This window comes from Corvus hawaiiensis, chromosome 7 (assembly GCF_020740725.1).
Source record: "Corvus hawaiiensis isolate bCorHaw1 chromosome 7, bCorHaw1.pri.cur, whole genome shotgun sequence".
Taxonomy (NCBI): Eukaryota; Metazoa; Chordata; class Aves; order Passeriformes; family Corvidae; genus Corvus; species Corvus hawaiiensis.
The window spans coordinates 32,159,289-32,178,968 of NC_063219.1; the positions used below are offsets into that span (position 1 = coordinate 32,159,289).

Here is a 19,680-nt window from a genome sequence, read left to right on the forward strand (position 1 = left end):
CACCTGGATCAGCACTCTGGTGTTTGAGGAGGGGCAGCAGCTGGAGTTGTAGAGTATTGTTAATAATGCTATCGTGCAGAGCAGAGAGGGTCAAGACAAGATTCACCTGGCCACCAACACACTGAACAGGAGCTACACAAGCAAGGCTTCAGTGACAGATTCTCCCAATGAATGACATGACTGTCCCCATGTCAGGTCCTTGTCCGAAACCAAAGTATTTCTCAGAAGTCAGTGACTAGGCACGGTGCCTTGCCAAATTGTTATAGAACACTTACAAGGAATTGTTGCTTTATCTGAAATTACCTTGTTTACTTGCCTTAACAGTTTTCTGGATTTATTTGCTAATCTGCAAATTATAGCAAATCATTTAATTTAGCCAATTAAACAAGATGTGGGTTTGGAATCTCTTACGTTTTTTAGACATGAACAAGCCATAAAATTTACATTTTATTCAGCAGCTCCTAATGAGCTGATTGTAATTGGTGTCTCAAGCGAAACTTATTTCCGCCACTGCAAAAGCTGACTTCTGAGTGTGAGGAGCTGGTGCATCAGATGGGATGCAGCAAATCCTCCAGCTGATGGGTTCCCCTGCCACATCTACCCTGACTTGGCATGACCACATTAGGAGGAGCATTTCTGCTGTAGAGCTGTGCTATTCTGTTTCAAAAATCCACACTTCTCTAGTGTGTACAAATAACAAACTCCCTCGCTACTGCTCCAAAAATATTTAACAGTAGCGGCTCCAGGGATGATTCACATTATTGAAATGTAATTAGTCCTACAAGAAGTGTAGGAACATTTACTAGTCTATTATATTAGCATAAAGAATAATTATCGTGCAGGGACTTTTTTTTAACACAGTTTTAGAAGTACATATTTTGCACTGTCAGCATACAGAAAGGCAGGGAGACTTGGTAAGCCCACAGACAAGTGTTTATTTGAGTCATGGGAGGAAGAATATATCCAAGGTCTATAAGTAACCTGAAAACGGTACAAATGTACTGCAGCGACTCAACAAAGTGCTTATTCTAATCCTTATGAATATGCACCACATGTATCTTTTATAACTGTATGTTTTGCAGTATTTAGGCAATAGTCAGTACTGGAGGCTTTGTCAGCTATGCTTCAGTGCATTCATAAAAGCACCTTCCGTTTAAAGAAAGAGGATTTCATAGTAATGGGCAAAATTGTAAGTGCTGTCAATGGCTACATTTCATCTGCTTGATTTACACGGCGTAGGATGAATGCCTGATCTGAATCACATATGCTGGAGATGTGCTGCATTCAGTGCAAAACAACTGGAATTCACAAAAGAGATGAATGAGCCAAATCTGCTAGCTCTTGGTGTGGTGACTGTCCATGCAACACGCACAGGGTTACACTGAGGTGATCTCAACACTGCAACAGTGAGGGGAAACTAACAAATGATGAGTCTTCAGATGCTGTCTTAAATCTGTCTGGGGCCAAAACACACCTACTTAATAAGCAGGTGTTCAGTTTTGGTGTGCAACATTGTTGAAAAGAGGTCTTGGGCTGGGACAACCTAACTACAGGTAAGCAGAGGGCATTTCAAGATGGAACATGCAGATTTGGATGGTTGGTACTGTTAGCAAAACACTACTGAAACCTGTGTTTTCTGCGGCTTGTTCTTGCTCTGGTTGGATGGTCTGTAAGGTGGGGGAAGCCTTGGCAGGGTTTTAGCATGAACTATGTCAGAGAAGTTGTTGGTGAAGCAAGGTGGCTGTTTTGCACAGTGATAAGTTAGGTGTGTCACATACCTTACGTGGACTTAGGTATGGTATTAATCAATGACAAGAGGTAACACCCTGGCATACGCCACCTAAACTGTGCCAGCAGCAGTTAATCAAAAGCCAGAGGTTTGGTTTGCTTTGCACTTCACAGCAGAGATCAGATGGAGACACCACATTTTCTCTTCCAGCCTATTTCCTATTAGTCCCCAAAAGTTACATTTCTGTTCCTCTAATAGATGAAATAAGGGCATAGTCTGGATATTATAAAAACAGTTTAATTTTTATTTTCTCTCTCTCAAACAGGGATTCAGTCTGGGAACTCAGGTGGAGTAAATGCACACCTCTTGCCCCAAACTACAACAGTAAGGCAAGCACAGAGTGAGATTTTTTTATTACTTGTAATAGCTTAAAATTTCAGTTGAGAGATGGGCTGATTATCACAACAAACTTTCCTCAAACCAAAAGCATCATAACAATGGAACTCAAAATACTTTCAGCACAACTAAAACCTTTAGTGTAGAAGACACTTGAAAAAGTTATCCTGGATTTAAAATATAGGCTAAAAAGCCAGGCAGATAAAAGGTTAACTCAGAGCACAGCAGAACAGGACAAAGGAGCCTGAGCAAGGTCAGAGGAAGGTAAAACCTCTATGCAGCACAGCAGAGAACCATGCTGAGTTTGAGTCCCAAAGGCAATACAGATGCACCAGTGAACATGTTAATAAGCTTCATCTCAGCAAAAACTATTAGCATGGGCACAGCCTCCTGCTGCACCAATTATTCAGCTTTGAGTGCTAGTTTAGTTTCTTCAAGGTGCTCCACTGCAAACAACAGCCATGCCTGCTGCTCCCCTGCCCTGCACAGCTCCTTTGCAAGCAAATAAATCTGTGGTATGCCAAAAAAAAAAAAAAGAAGGACATCTTGGTTGTGTCTCAGCCTTCCTTCCAGTGTTTCCTTTGAGGAGTCCAGAGCTATAACAGTTTTGACTGTTTGAGAAGGTCCCCAGGGTATTTTCCCCTTGACACACTGAGGAGGATAGAGAGTATGGATTGGGAATGTTTGCAGGGACCCTTGAACCATAGAGTCAAGGCTGGCTGGAGCAGGGGGCTGGCAGCCAGCAGAGAGTACTCACCTTTACTCTCACCCTGTCATACATGCTCTGCCCTGGCTGACATTGGGTTTCCTCTGTGTGCTGTGTCTTAGAACCAGAACCTGCCAGGAGAGGACATCTCTGGCACATCTGGCAGCAGCTCTGTGGCTGTCATTGGTCACTGCCTCAGGAATGAATTTGCCTGGAGGCTGAGGCAACTGCTGCCCGGCCTTGAACACAGCAGGGCTTACTTTGGGTCACATCTGCCCCAAAAACAGTTTGGCTGAACTGGCTATTTCAATGTGCCTTGCATGTTTCTGCCCTCTCTGTCATGTCTTTGATGGTGTCAGCCCAGGGATTTATTGTACAATTCTGCAAGTCCACAAAGACAGGGATGAATTCAAATGGAGAGTGTGCCCCATGGCCAGGCATGTTGGCTTGGTGTTTGACTGACCCTCTCCAAACCCAGACTGCTCCACTGCTCCATAGAAGTCACTGGAGGAGCCAAGAGACACAGCCAGGGAAGAAGGTAAGTTCTGAAGCCAAAGAAAATAAAGCTTTAATCATAATTATAAGGTTATTTTATGATATCCCAAGAAATCATCAGGAACTTTCCAGTGTCTTTCTCTTTGGGCCTATTTTAACTGAGCTAACTTCAGCTGAGTTTTCTGTGAAATATAAGGCTTGCTTGGGGGACAATTATCCCCCCTTGATGTGTTTTTATGCTGGTGTGATTGATATATATACCAGCCTTAACTTCTTCACAGGGGCTTTGGCACAGTTCAGGGAGCAATTCTCCTGGTCCCACTCAACTTACATTTAAATGTAATAGCCACTACTAGGGTTTTTTTCTTGCACAAAGGGCCAGATGCAGAAGCAGGTCTTAGATGTCTGAAATAAGATTTTTGGTGCTGAAACTTAGATCCTCTTGAAGGTTTTGCAAAGGCTCTGAAGTTTGTGGACTGAGAGATAGGGGAGCAGTGGGAGCAGCAGGAGCAGCAAATCGTTGCTGCATTGGAAAGATTGGGGGGCTTAGGTAGCAGGTAAGTCCAGCTGCAACATTTCATCAAAAGATACTGTGAGCTCATCCCGTCTCTGTCACCATCCATTTCATCCTGCCATAAAAAGAGAAGCCTTTGTGCCTCAGAGGGGAAAAAAAGTCTTTTAGCCCAGCTAGCCCTAGAAGGGCACACTGTGGCATTAGGATCAGCATACAAACTGAGAATAAAAGAAAAGCTGCAACTCTTCCTGTTGTGAGGCACTGTGACTGACATCCAACTTGCATCCTTGCCTAGATCTGTATCTATGACAAGGCTTCATAGGCCTGGACCATTTCCAGGTCACTTGGCCTCAGTTGTGCTGCTCTCCTTACTTTCCTTTGTCATTCTGGGTCCATCTATGTCCTCCAACTAGAATACTCCAGCCTGTGACAATTTCCTGAATATGTTGTTTGGACTCGTATTTTTTAATCCAACTAATTGTGAGCTTCCTACCAGCGCTAGCACTTTTCTCCTGTAGGCTAAGCAGCATCACACAATTTTCATTACCTAATAAACTTGTCCAGCACCACTTCAGAGTCTTAAAAATGTTGAATAGAATCCTTTCCCTCTTCCTCCACAGGTTGGTGACTCATCATGGCTGGGAGCAGAGTCAGGCTGAAGACTCATGTGGTGCCATGAGTGAGTCCCACACCTGGGCCACAACGAAGCCCACTCTGTTTGACTTGGTAAGCGAGTGGAGGAGCCTCACTTCTTCTCTGGCTGGGCTGGAGGTGGTTGAGCCAAAACCAGCTCCTTGAGGAAGCTTTGGTCTGCAAGACAAACATGGAAACTGCTGGATATTGAAAGGAGCAGTGAAGAGACAAGAAAAAACATTAATAGGAGAAAAGAAAGCTGGTCTAATAACTAGACTACTAATACCCAGGGTATATCATTCAGGGACTGGGTGGCAATTTCTACTGTCAGCTACCCACTTTATTATGTCCTCAGTGCAGTCACTTTGGATCCCAGCATCTGAAGGCCTTGGGCATTTCATGAGCCTTCACACCTCAGTTTCCCGGCTCTAAAGAATAATGCCACTTTCTCACCTCTCAAGCAACTTGCAGGAATAAATACATCAAGGTTTGTCAGGAGCACAGGCATAGGTTGATGCACATCAGCAAATATGCCCAGGCTCTTCTTGTTTGAAAAGTCCACGTGCCGTGAGTGCATGTGGGCACTGGGTATGTGGAGCCCAGCAGGGCCTGGGGGGCCATGCAGACACTGGCAGTGTGTTTGGGGGAGCTGGTGCCACGACATGGGAGATTTACACCTTGGCTGCCTCCACAGTAATGTCCTTGTGCACACAAGTCCTCACTGTATCTGCAATGTTCCCTGCAGGGATGTGTTATTAATTCACATCCCAGCCTCGTGTGCAATAATTTTTCCGTGGAGACAAGCCCCAAGACAGACATGAGAGTGGATATGTAAGGCAGGGCAACAATTAAGGCCAACTGGAGCAACAGCATGGTGGGAAAGGAGGGTTGTGTGCCCCTTTTCCACTACCACTGCAGGACTAGCAAAGACTCCTGTAGTCCTTTCAGTGTTCTCTGCTCCCTGTGCCTGAATATGTCAAGGAATCAAGTATTTTGAGAGTAACTTTCATGTGTCATTGTAGACAATGTGGGAAAAGATGGAAGAATTTGGTTTGTCCTGGCTTTTTAATGCAGACCAAGCTGAAGTTCACTGCAGAATTGAGCGATTTGTGCTCGTGGACTTGTACAGCAGTATGAGGTTGGAGGGAGAGAAATGAGGGCCTGTGAGGAGGAGATGCAGAGCCAAAGCAGGCCAGGAGGAATGAGTGTTAGGCAAAATGAGAAAGTAGGCATGCCTGTTGTGAGTGAGTGTGCAGCTGTGGAGAGGGGCATGTGTGAGACAGAAAGTAGATGAGGGACCTGCCAGTGGCAAGTGTGAAGATGAACACCCAGTAGTGACAATGATGTTTGGGGCAATCAATGATGCTTGATGCATGGAGGATGAGATAGATGTCATTATTCTACAAAACCGTACACAAGCAAAAACAAAGCCATCTTTTTTAAATGAAAATGAAAGAGAAATGACAGGTGAAAACCAAAATATTTGTGAGATGATTTAAACAAAGAGAAGTAAATCCAAAGAATATATTTTTTCCCAACCAATATGATGTACGGTATAGTTTACAAGAGAAGAAAGAAAAAAATCAATCTGTGGCAATATCTGATGTGCCTCTGTGTAATAAACTGTTCTGCAATTATATGAACAAGGTGGTGGTGGTGACGAGAGGTAGGGGATTTTTGTGTCTCCAAATGTGCCGGGTTTGTATCATCCTGTCACCAGTTGTTCAATATTGTGATACCGGACAATCTCCAGTGTTTTTCCCAGTAGGTCAGTGAACTTATTTTCTTATCAAGCCTTAAGGCAGGTGCAGACATGAGGAAGGCATTTGCCTTTGTTTTTCTCCTTCAGCCCAGCCCAGCAGCTCCTTAGTATGCGTGGCCAGTGATTCAACCACACAACTTTCCTCCTCCCAGTATTTTCTTTATAAGGATTGTGGTGAAAAGCACAATGGGGAGAAGTTTCATCTCTCCCTGTAAATATGAATTAGAGAAGTGTCTGATACCTGTTATAAAAGATGGCATTTTAATTACCACCTGTACTGCAGCAGGCACACTCACACATCTGCATCTACACACAGAAACATACTCAACACCCCCCGCTGCACCTCTCCCCCCTCCCCAGGATGAGGAAGGTCTCCTTCCTCCTCCAATCCCTTCTTTGCCTTTATACAACCTGGGGAACACGGGCTGATTGGAAAGGTCTCTTTTCTTGATAACAACAATTCAATGCGCCTTGACATTTTAATAGCCTGCCGTCCTAGTGAACACAATCGAGCTGAGCAGTGAAGCAAAAATCATTAGGTAAGCAAGATAATCTAAACGAAAAATCAACCTCAACTGGTTCCCACATCTGGGGCACATCTGGGCAGAGCCTACCCTTTCCTGCCTGCTTCTGAACAGGAATCCTCTCCTGGGAAGTCTGTCAGGGGAAAGAGGGGCATCCACGGATTTATTGCCGGGGGAAATCCACCCCCTCCTGCCCCCCTACCCCTCCCACCTGCAGACCCCTTCCCTGTGCTCAACCCCCCCCCTTCCGTAGGAGTGAGATGCTGACTTTGCAAGCCATTCGCTTTATGAATATGACCCTCAAAGGGAAGAAACCCTCTCACAAGCCCAGAACTATGTTATCATCGTTATTAAGGAGCTTAAAAAGGAGCTGGGAAGAGGAGACACCGGTGGAATTGCAGCCTGATTGTGATTGATGTGTTCCTATTAGCTCCTCACTGTTATCTCTCTGGATGGCAAGAACAGCCAGTGGCTTGTAACACAACAGATTACCTGAGTTTTCAGCCCTAGACGGATGTTTAAATAAAATATAGTCCCTTTTAGCGAGAAGCTCATTTTCTCTCTGAGGCTCCCAGACTATTTCATGTCAGCTGTGATTCGCTGTGACTCTCCTCAGTAAACATGTCTTATCATTAATAATTCTTTACAAGCACAATTTCATGGAGGCTTTTTGTATGCACGTGTGGGGGGAGGAGGGGGCGTGCATGCGCAAATGTTGGTCTCAGCCTCATCTCGATACAGTTTGGGAACCCAAGGTGCTTCTCTTCAGAATTTCACCTGCCTTGCCAAAAATGATTGATTACCCTTAGCAGACTGGGTGTCCAGCTATACCCAACAAATGACTTTGGCCCCTAACAACAGGCCTTGGCCAGATAGAAATCAATATTTCACCATTAAAATCTATCAAAGAAGAGTTAAGGCACCATCTGTCCCTGCCGCCTTTCCATGGTGTGTGAACATTAAATCCGACACTTGTAGTACATGAGTAATCAATATATAGTAGTTCACAGATCATTTGTGGTCCCCTTTTAGCAGTGATGGATGCTTGGAATAGTTGTGATTCATTTTGTCACACCATTAAACAAGATTCTGTCCAGTTCCTTCCTGATTTCATTTAGAGGATCATTCTTCACAGTTCATAAGAGAGAAACGGTTTTACCAATCTGCTTCTATTTCAATAAGTCACTTTATAGAGATTTTGTGTCCTGCAGACTGTAAAAATTCTGGAGAGATAGTACAAACATACCTCTAAAACTATTCACTGCATGACATATGCATAAAGTGTGAAAAACTGAATGTAAATATGTTTACCTCTTTATCTACAAATATTGGTTTTAACCCTTCCCTTGCCAGAGGGGACTTGAGGCAGAAGTGCTTGGAAACACAGCCTTGCCTAGGGCAGATACCGCCAAGTTTGGAAATGGGCTGTAATTAAAAGCATGAATAAAACAACTGCAAACTCAGTGATAGGGCTCTATTCCTGAAATAGAAATGGTGAGTTCTCAATAAAATAAACACCTTTCTTAATTGCTTCTGCTGATATGCACCCACCTTTTTCTGAATTGTTCATTTTATACTGATAATAAATGTATAATTGCAAAGCATTTTGAAGTGGTTCCAAATAAATGGCCTTCTTTTTTTTTTATTTTTTTTAAGTTTTCTTATAATTGTCATTATTATGCAGACTTCTTCCTTTTTGGAGGAGGCGAGAGAATTACATATTAATGTTCCGTAGATTATTAATCTCGTAAAAGACCTGCTCTTTCAGTCTCCAAATCGTTCAATCAGATCCTCAGACAATGCTATAATTGGGCATCATGATGGGCCTTCTCAGATTTAAACACTTTAGGAATTGGCCCTGTCTGGACTTCCCTTGGCTGCAGTAAGAGATCCAAATAATATATAAGCAGCGGGCTTGGATGCAGAGATAAAATGAGAGAGAGCCCTGAGGATCTCTCAGAAGACATCTTCTAAAACCTGCATTGTGCTGCAATTTTCCTAATTAAAGGACATAAATAGCAGTGATTCATGCAAGTAGCAGTGCTAGCTTGTCCTCCGTGGAGTGCTTGATGCTGTAATTTTTAATCAGGTTGGTCATTTATAACCCATTCATTTTTAGGAATCCCATTTGGCTGCTGGAGTGCACTGACTCACTAAACACAGGGCAGAGGAGGAGGAGGAAGGCAGAAGCCCGTCCTCAGCTGGACAAGGTCCCACCAAAGCTTTCCTGGCAGTAGACTAGACCCCACAGATAATTCAAGTGTTCCTGGAGGGAGAACATATTTGTTAGAGTAGAAACCACCTCAAAGTGTGTGGCTGTGTCCCAACAGTGTTGAGTGGCTCTGGGCAGATGGGAAGGGGCAGGAGGAGAGGGGAAGAGCCCTGTTCTCTTCAGTGAGATGACCAGGAGAAGGAAACATGCTAAGCTGATGAGTTTATGCTCATACTAGTAAAGGAACCAGTATATTAGTGATAAAATGGTACAGATGATTTGTGTCAGTAAGGCTGAGTCACTGGAGCAGAAATCCATAGTGAAGATGGAAGGGCGCAGGAGGGGCCAGGCCTGGCTTTGTCACAGCTCCTGGGTGGCTGGACTCAGGTACTTAAAATGGCTCCAGGCAGAAAATATTGCCCTGGCTACACATGGGCTATGTCCCAGGAAAACTGCCCATGGTTCCACACACACTGGAGCAAGGGTGAGTGTGGGGGAGCTGTACCCAGGAACACGCTGTACTCTGAGACACGGATCTTGGCTGTGGCTGTACCTTTAACTTCTTCCTTCGTGACTTACTAATTGCATAAAGACAGCTGTGCTCCGGGGAGATAACAAATGCAAAGTATCATTGTTAAAAACAAGCTAGTTAAAAAACTAAGGCGAGAACTTCAGCACAAATCAAATATCTGCCTAGATTTCAGTGAAGATATTCTGATTTGCACACATGGAAAGCCCTGTCCCTTATGCTTAGAATTACTGTGTTTCAGAGAAAAGAAATTCCAAAATAATTACTGACTGTTTTCCAGAAAAAAACACATGGAATCACTGTATGGAAGCAGTTCCTAAATTCAGCCATCCGCCTGATGTCCTGGAGCTGGAACTTGCTGAAGGTACTGAGGTCCTCTTGTTACCACTGAGAAATTCCTCAGGTTCAGTGCAGAAGCAAAAGAAAGAAAAGAGATTAAAAAAAAGAAATCGAGTAAGAAATCTGAGTTATTACCAGTAAAGACATTGCATGGGGAAAAGAATCAAAAATGAAAATATGCATCATCTTTACTCCTCAAATATTATGCAGAGTACCCCTCTTTGGCTGAACCTCTAATACGTGTAAACAGATACAGGTATTGATTTTTTTGCTAATAAACTGCATAGCTGTGATTCCCTTATTATAAATCTTTTCTTAAGCACAAAAGTGATCAAAGGGAGGGGGAAGGGGTTGCAGGGTAACAAGACTAATCAGGACTTCACCATCAAAGTAAATACATCCAATTAACAGCTATTAAAGAAGAATTTTATGGCACCGTGCACAGTGAAGGCCATTATATCCAGTGGAATTAATCTTAATTATTTGTACCTGTGTACATACATGCAAAGGAAAGCAACTCACATTAATCTACATTAAACTTAATACACAGTTGGTGTATTATCTTCTGAGTCAAAATTGACTGCTGGTTTCTGCATATGTATCTGTGGTGCTATCTTCAGTACATATGGGATGTCTAAGGGCAGAATTTGCTCCATATAGAACAACCCAGCAGTTAAAATCTTTCCCTTGATTTCTAAAAAGCAGAACAAAACCCAAAAAACCCAAACCTGATATAGCCAGATATTATAATCTCAGAAGTCTTTCTTACAAAAAAAAAAAGAGACACACAAAAAAAAAGCCCAGAAGAGGCTGTACAGATTTATTATCCAGCTTAAGGGGAAACCGAACAAATATAAATCTGCAGCTTTCTGAGGTTTAAATATGGCAATTACTACTCCCAAAATATTGCATTTCATGCACTGTGGACAACGTTGTTAAAACCACCCATGATATTTTGGACTGTGGAGTTTTTTTTCTGGGTTTTTATGGAAGCTGACTGTAAATTATGTTGGTCGTTTGTTCACTGGGTTTGCATTATGTGATAGGGCTGGCTGTGGAGGTCTATGCTGTGGTAACAATAATGAATGGTGTACTTTTTGCTTTAAAGCCCTGTCTAATGAATATAGACATAGGCAAACAGCTGCTTAGGATTCCAAAATATAACTAACCACAAAGCAGAGCTCCAGCTGGTCTTCCCTCCTACTGCATTGTTCAAGGGCATTTTCCTTATCAAGAAATAGGTTTTGAGTCCTAAGAAGGAAAAAGAGAAGCTGGTATCCATTGTGCCCAGCAAAAGCACTTGAGATGTGGTGGCTATCAAGCACTCAATGGCTTAATAGTCTTATAAATGTTTACACTTAACATTGGTTTTATCCAGGTCATAATATGCAAAATCCTGACTGTGCAGAAGTCAGTAGGTCCCAGTTTGATGCTGTGTCTCTGGTCAGGATCCCCAGAGCAAATGTTACCTACTTTAGCAAACACAGATCAGTGCCTTGTCCTGTGTGAAAGTATAAGCACTGCATTTTAGTTATATTTTTATATATGTTATTAGCTTTCAATAGCTATCAGGAGATCAAAATCTCATAGAGCCACTCTAAAAATATTTCTCTTAGGGGTAATCATACCCAGCAGCATTCCAGTCTTTCCATTCCAGCATTTGCAGTTGTGTCAAAATATGGATCAAAGTCTTATTATGCACTTCAGTTATTAACAAGCATTTTGGGTTAACAGTTGTAACTATGAACCTCTGGTAGTAAAACTGGCAGATTCATGAAGATTTAAAGAAAAGGCTTGATAATGTCTCATGTTATTTTCACTCCTTCAGCAATGTTTAGGCTGCTCTTGAATGTTTTAGGAGCTGTTACATTTCACTCTATGCTACTTAAAAATTGATGCATGTTTCTCAGCTATTTAACCATTATGGCTGAAGTGATTTCTTTTGCCCAGACTGCTCCTGGGGCTTGCTGCAAGTTACACCTGCACAGGATACTCAGCACTCTTGAACTGCTGTGCAGTCTGGCATTTTAGCATGAAATCAAATTCTTACGTCAATCTTCGTTTCTGCACTGTCAGGGAATATCAAAAGGGGTGGTGTCACTGCATTTGCTTTAATTCAGATGCTTACTGAAGTCTGAAGTGACCATCCTCTCCTCTGCTTGTACAGCAAACCTGAGGCTTTTCCCCCAAGCCCACATCACTGTCCTGTCTTTGCACATTAACCATAAATCCAGAGATTATGTTGCCTTTGGGTTTCTCCATCAGGATGACAATATAAGTACCACAAACCAGAAAGTCTCCCAGCCCAGGGGCATCCAAGCAGCAAGGAAACTAAATGGAGAAGCTCCTGCAAAGGTGGGGAGTACAGGACATTAATGGGGATGAAAGGAGACAAACTTAGAGGAAAAAATGGGAGAGTCACCTGCCAAAGACTGATGTGCTCAGAATGACGTCAGTGACTCTTTTTGAGAGGATATTTGAAAATACACCATTTCCCACTGTAAAATGGTAAGATCAGAGCCCTGATGCTCTTCAGGGCAATTTTGCACTGGGATAAGTTTGCAATGCAGGTGGTAGTGAACCTCTAAGAAAAACCAATGAGCTCCATGATGAAATGAATGCTGAAGGCAGAAGTACAAACACCATCATTTGCTACATTCCTGAGGTCTGCAAAGTACGACAGCAATGTCTGTTCATGCAAAAAGTTGTTAGCGAGCCTCAAAACCACCAAGTAAGTGGGTGGGGATGGAGAAAAGATTTGTATACAAAGCTGTGTCTTTGCGAGTAAAAAAAACCCAAACCCCACAAATGGATGTTTCTGAAAATATCTCAATCCTGAAAGATTAGCCTGAGCAGAAGTGTCACTGTAGAAACCATCTGCATATTGAAGAGGTTGCCTAGCAAGGGTTTTTTTCCCTCATTATTATTTTCTACTTAGATTGCTAAGAAAAGATCTCTCAGGAGAAATAACAGCGGGATCTTAAAAATAGTTCTGAATCTGCCATTAAAAATTCAACACAGATATTGTCTAAGCCATCTGTACTCAGGTTGTTTTGAAGTCATCATGTTAAATATGCTGAGATTCTCTGCTGAGCTTGGTTTTAAATCTAGCACCCACTAAAGTATTTCCCTGAATGAGATGGCCAAAGGGCAGCCAGTGCTTGGGGAGCAGCTTATGGCTTTGACGGTATCTGGACATCAGGGCACAGAGAGCAGGCCGCTTCTTCCTAATGGAATAAAACAGGATGAGGAATCACTCTGAAACTTGATGAGGAGATCCACAGGAGTTACCATGAGGACAAGGAATTGCACTCTAGCTAGAAGAGCTGATGCATAGGAGGTACCACGAGAAACCCCAGTAATAAAAATGAAAAGTGAATGAACCAAAACCTGATGTTTTCTACATTTCTCCCCTATGTTGTTACACATATTTCTGTTCCTGCAGTGCTGTGTACAGCCACACTTGTTTGATCCCAGGGTCATCACACTCACGAGGAGTGGGATGTAGCACTCTTCTGTGGTACAGATGTTTGTTTATATCTATATTATTTACTGAAACAAATGTTATTTGGATACATTTAGTGAGGATGAATGTGGCAAGCAGACAGCTATGTTACATTATGAATGTCTACATTTGGAGGAAAGTGAGTAAAATATTGACATTGGTTAAGAATTTTCATAATTCATCTTAATGTGGAGAATATAAGTGCAGGTGGGTAAAACCTCAGCCCAAGTGAAACTAGTGGAAAACTACTGGACTCTTTGAAATACCCAGCAGAAGCCATAATTTTAGGTGGATGGCAAACACTGCAAGGATTTATTGTGTCCTAAATTCTCCACCACTACAGTCTCCAAGCACATCTCAAGGAATATGAGTCATTGTTTCTCTTGACCTTCCTCTGGGGACAGCAGAGAAGACACCACAAAATGGTTTCTTTTGCCACCAGCTGTATTTCAGGGCGGAGGGACTGCAGGTCCCATTTGCTCCTGGGAGAGGAAGGCAAGGTGGAGATGTCTGCACCTGGAAGGGCAGGAATCGTGCCTTCGGTGTCTGTCCATTCCCAGAGGAGTTCTCTTGTCAGGCTGGCACCGTGAACACCCATCCTTGCAATGAGGGAGCCGAGAGGATGCCTGGAAATGAATTCCAGCTTGCTGGAGGTGTGGGGTGGGCAGGCAGTGCCTCTGTCTCCAGCCCTGGTCTCAAGCCACCGCGCACTTTAAAGCCTCGGACCTGTTCAATAACGTCAGCGAGCGCATAAAACCCTTTGTGGTCCCACACGATAATTCAACTTCCATCAGTGCTGCTGATCTTGCCAATGCAACAATACCAGCTACCACATGCCAAAACAATAAAATAGCTGTTTCCATGAGCAGCCCAATGTAATTTGAACTCTTCAGTTCTTTCCAGTTATTTACAAGCATTGTATGTCACAAACAGACCACCTCTTTTGTAATGTTCTTTAGGAAAGCTGTGTATTATATTGGCATAATAGTCTTCTTCAGGGAGAGCATTTTGTTTTAATAAAATGTGTGCCACCATATTTAATCAATCAGATTGATTGACACCAGCACTAGCTGCGTCTCCCAGCAGATGCTGCTGCTACCTCATTCTTATTCCAGTTTCATTTCTCAATCAAATCCATGTGTAAAAAACATAATGTACTGCCAACATAATGTAATAAAACTTCAACTGAAATGCACACCACCACAACTGAAACTGATAAGTCAAAGTATGGGGAAAGTTAACTTTAGAAAAATCATTTTTGACATGAAAATATTAAAGTTTTACAGTTCAGATATGCCTTGGCTAACCCTAACACAAATTCAAAAGTTTCTCGGGTGTTAAAAAAAAAAGAAAAACTATAGAAAGAAATTCTTCTAGAAATTATTGAGCTTTTAGCTGGGTCCCAGCATTTTCTAATCTTTGGAGTTTGCTGGTGTCATTCCAGTTTGATTTAGGCCCCCCAGGTGAGATGAATTATAGCTTTTACCTGGACAGCTCAGGTGCCTGTGTTAGGTGAACACCTGGTAGTGGTGATGCACGGCTCTATGCCAGAGGCTGAACTAGCAGGTTTGGAAGGCAATGATTCCTACAAGCACAATGGGAAGCCTGACTGGTGGATGTTACACACAGGATAAAACTACTCTCAACTCTTTCTAAGTTCATTCTATACAATCTGCACACCCCACATCACCCACAGGGCATGTGTGGGGCACAGAGCACTTTTCTGGGGAATTTGCCTTTCCTGTACTTAGGGGAGCTGATTTCAGACCACTGGAGCTGAGATCCCTCTTAATACAGGCATGTCCCTCCCATACACCTGAGGAGGTTACACCTCAAATCCCGAGGTCAAGCTTCAGCCTCATAGCAGTCCCCAAAGCCAGATGGGGATTAAAGCTAAGCATCTGATTGCTTGACAAATTATATACTAGGTGCGAGTTGTTTCCATGTGTAATTACTGAAGGAGGTATGAAAAGAGCTCCAGAACTGTTTTCTAATGACTTCTCCTTCATTTATTTTATATTTCTCCCAGTGATTATATGATAGGAAACACATGCCATGAATTCACGTCACCAATTTCCATCCCTCTGTTAAAAGGAGAACAGAGGTTTTAATCTGAAAAGATGCCTGATGCTTCAGAATACCTTTTTTCCTTCACCACTAGTTTTCAAATAAAAAGGTTTCATTAGCTGCAGTCCTGCTGGACAGTGCTTTGGGCTCACACAAAGAAGGAGAGATTGGGAAATTTTAGGCTGCAAGGAAATTGTCACAGCTGAAAGTTTTTCAGCCTCTTCTTTCGACATAATGCACAAATGGTAACTATGTAAATAGAAATAACACTTGAAGAAATGGCAAGGCTCACATATTATCAACCTGTCCTTTTTTACCTCTGGTGAAGTCAAGCAGTGCCAGAGCTGCTGTCCCACCACCACCATCCTCCTCCTCCTGTGTCATCCCAGACAGGAGCCAGGGCTCCCTGCCTGCCGAAGACAGCAAAGACACATGGGCAGCCTGAAACTGACTCCAAGAAAGAGCCCAGGAAATGATTTCCAGCATTTGGAAAAACCTGCTTTGTAGTGCAAAGATCAGCCTATGTAACTCAGTGAAATGAAAATTCAGCAAAATGAAGATTCAGCAGCAGTTTTGTTACCACCTACACATAATATCAGGGGAGGAAATTCTGACAGCAGAGGGCTCTTTAAGCTAACAGGCTGAGGTACAGTAGGATCTGGTAGCTGCAAGCTCAAGCTAAACACATTTGGACTGAAAATAAGCTGAAATTTATTAGTGATGAAAAAACCTAATCTCTAGGACTTCCTTGCTTTAGAAATCAGTTGGATTCCACAGCGGCTGGAACTGTAGCTGCAGCTGGATTGTACATATAATTCATTTAAATTAGATGCATTTTTTAAAAGAAATAAACTTGTTTAAAATTGCACGTGTTATTATGACAAGCTATAGTAAAACCTAGGCTTATTGTTATCTTGGACTAATTCAGATGCATAAAATAACACACTGCATTGACGAGATAAAAGTGGCTTAAATTCTATAGTCATGGCTTTTTAGCATGCAGTCTGAGGAAGAAACCTGAACTTCTTGAAAGAGCCCAGGCTGCAGACACTTGCCATAAAAACATGTAATGCATTGCCTGCATTATTATTATTTTTTTTAAGTTTGAAAGTCCTCAAAAGTTCATTCTTTGCTCCCAGCCCATTTCAGGTTTGATACCCTATTGAAAGGTGTCAGCCAGATGTGTTTTTCTTCTGTCAAGAAACACATGCCCTCTCCTTTTGATGGAGCATCCTGTGTTGAAGGGATTTTCCCCATGGACAGGTCGCAACTTGCTGCCTCTGAGATCTCAAGCACTGGCTCTGCAGCATTCAAGTGCCCAGCATTGAAAATCTCATCCCTGTTCATCAGACCCAGATACTTCTGGCAGAAAAACAAAGGAAACTGCCCATTTTGTGAACAAAACACACTGAGGCAGGAGATGTATTGCATATTTGAGGAATGGCAGAGCCAAACAAAGCCAGAGCAGAGCTTTCTTGGAGATGGTACAGTGAAAACAATCCCATATGGAAAAAAAGGAGAAATCTCTCCAAGAAGATTTCCTCAGCACTGCTGCTGAAAGGAGTGTTGTGCCTCCATATCATCCAGCACAGTGGCTCGGGAAGGTTTTTCATGGCATCTCACGTGTGCCTCAAGCAGAATCTGGCTCAGAGTGGCTTCAGGACACAGAACTTGTGGCCAGCTTCCAGGGAGAAATGGCTCTATTAAAACACAGATGAGAAAGAAAATAGCAGCATGATTTTTGCCCCTAAAATATTTCAATTAAATGTCATCCACATCTGTACTAAGATTCCTTCTGGCACAGCCCTAGCAACATCCTTCCAGGTTATAACGTTCCATGTTATTCCAGATAGTACCAATGGAGCACAATTACATCCAGACCCATTACTGGCATTTTCTGATTAGCAAAACAGCCACTTACCTCAGAATCTGGGCATGTTGTTTCTCTTAAGAGTGGTAATTTGCACTTGAGACCATAAAGCCTTTCTGCCTTTCCCCTCTGTGCCTGAATTGCCCCTCCCAGAAGCTCTTGGAATGAGGCAGAGTTTGCCAATGTGTATGTGGAGGAATCAAAGCCCAGAGGGCAAAGACCAGCAGCTGAAACATAAGTCTCTAGTGCCAGGTGGGATTCTCTGGGGAGCTGGGACATTGGTGTGGGGCTGGCAGGGAGGGAGGCCTGCGTGAGACCCCACATCTGGAGTGGAGGGCAGGGCTGGCCCCTGGAGTGTGAGGCAGGTGAGCTACAGCAGCTGAATGCCCTCCAAGGTGACTGAAACCTGCCCGAGCTCCCCTCCACTCATTCATACAGCATGAGGCTGCCCTGCTCACAGCTCAGAGCCCTCGTTTGCCCCAAAGCACCTTTGGTACCTACAGACCCTCAAAAGAGGGAGTGAGACTCAGCCTCCGTTGCAGGAGGGACGGATGGTGCTTGTCTGAGCTGACACCCTGCGGGCTCTGCCACATCCACACAAGGATGTCTGTTTGACTAATACCTTTTCATTAATGTCTCTGTGACCTTTTCTGGTTTTTGTTTAACACACAGTTCAAGGTTGTCAAAGGCCTGATCACTGAAGTGTATTTTTATGTGTACCTTTGGCTCTGAACACTCGAGCCCATGCATTCCAGTCTTCCACCACTGCTACTTTTTGCTTCCTGATCTTTCTATATGCATATTTTTATTAAGTTTCCCTTCTCCCTCACTCCACAACATAAATTGTTGGTATAAGTAAGTGGAACAGTGCTCCTCCCTTTCATGAGCATTTCAGCCCTGAAGCAGAGTGTGCTACCACTGGGTCATGTTTTCTAGTGGAAGCAAGGAGATGTGCAGAGGGAGAGTGGATCTGTGCTCCAGATGCCTGCAGTCAAGGTGGGGAGGACACATTTTTCCTGTCTTCTGCTCCCTCTGGCTGCCTTTTCCTGCCATTCCCTAGCACAAGGCTAGGAGTGTTGATTCCTTCTCCCTAAGACCCTGAGAGCTGTAATCGTGTGATTTGACTCTGGATGAGAGAGAGAAAAAAGAATGAGGCACAGAAGTGGGTGACGAGGGCAGAGGAAATGGTGCTACTGCTCCTCTCCCTGTGGCCAGCCAGCACCGTGATTCCCTGGTAGCCACAGGCGTTCCCAGCACGGGCTGTTCCCGCTGCCTCCGCTGCACGGCTCTGCTACAGGGTTCCTGCCTTCTATTGGGTTTGGCTGCCATCCAAAATTTCCCTCAGGAATGCAACTGGAAGGAGGGAAATGGCAGTTTTTAACACTTCATATTTCAGCCCAAACAGAAGGAAACTTCAGCAGAGCAAAAACACAGGGGTTGAGCACCTCTGTCACCTGAGGGCTGCCTGCTCACAAACACCACCGGCACGCCACGATCCCAATGCCAGCGTTGTGAAGGGAAAAGACAGAGGACAGTTGTGTGAGGGGACATGTTTCAAAGCCTGGAAAAAATATTTCATCACACACCCTCCTCTGGTATATGTCAGAGAAGTCCAAAAAAATCTGGACATGAATATTTTGGAAAGTTTTGAAAGCTCAAACTAATACAAATACCCCCAAATTTTGGAAACTTTTCAATTCCTATTCCGCACCCACAGCCTGCCTCAATCTCTAATCCATTTTTTACTGCATAGACATTAAAAGTCCTGTCCTGTTCCATGTTGGGCTCCCTCCTTGGCACAGCGGGGTTTGCAGCAGGATTGCAGTGCCTTACACCCACGCTGTTCACCCAGAATTTGGCTACAGGGTTATTTACAGCCCTTCCCATCAAACGAGGCAGGGGGACACTTGCCAGCTGTGCTGGTGGCTTTTGTGATGAGCAAACTGAATGCTCTGAATGTGGCTGGAAATGTGTAATTCATTGCACATAAAAAAAGATAACATATCAGATGTGATGCTCCTGTTAAGTTCCCCACTGCTTGGCTCGGGTTTCTCCTCATCTGTGTGAAGAAGCTGCTGCACAGCCCAGGACTATGGAGGAGCTGGAATGGCAGATGTGCTGCAGTGATTCTGTTGGAAAATTGCTGGATTTGAGGCTACTGTTACAAAGACTTTGGCAACTTCAGGATATACGGCCCACCCTAGGAACGTCCCACCGAGGAGAAGCTCTTCAGATTTAGGTGCTGATGTTGAAATAAGTTAATGTCATGCCAATTTACTTTCCCAAATAACTCAAAGAACAGTTGAGTAGTACCAGGAGAGGTCAGGGATCAGGACATGAGACTGGAGTATCCTCATCTCTGCCCATGCAGATGTGCAGCCATTTTATACTGAAGATTT

The 19,680-nt window shown here is 43.4% G+C and overlaps 1 long non-coding RNA gene across 1 annotated transcript; it reads right to left on the minus strand.

The window, feature by feature from the left end:
- Positions 1 to 2,010: 2,010 nt before the first annotated feature.
- Positions 2,011 to 17,730, minus strand: LOC125328954. Its single transcript, XR_007204975.1, has 2 exons — positions 9,771 to 17,730; positions 2,011 to 4,650 (listed from the first exon to the last, which is right to left on the minus strand). It is a non-coding gene; the product is annotated as an uncharacterized LOC125328954 (long non-coding RNA).
- Positions 17,731 to 19,680: the final 1,950 nt, after the last annotated feature.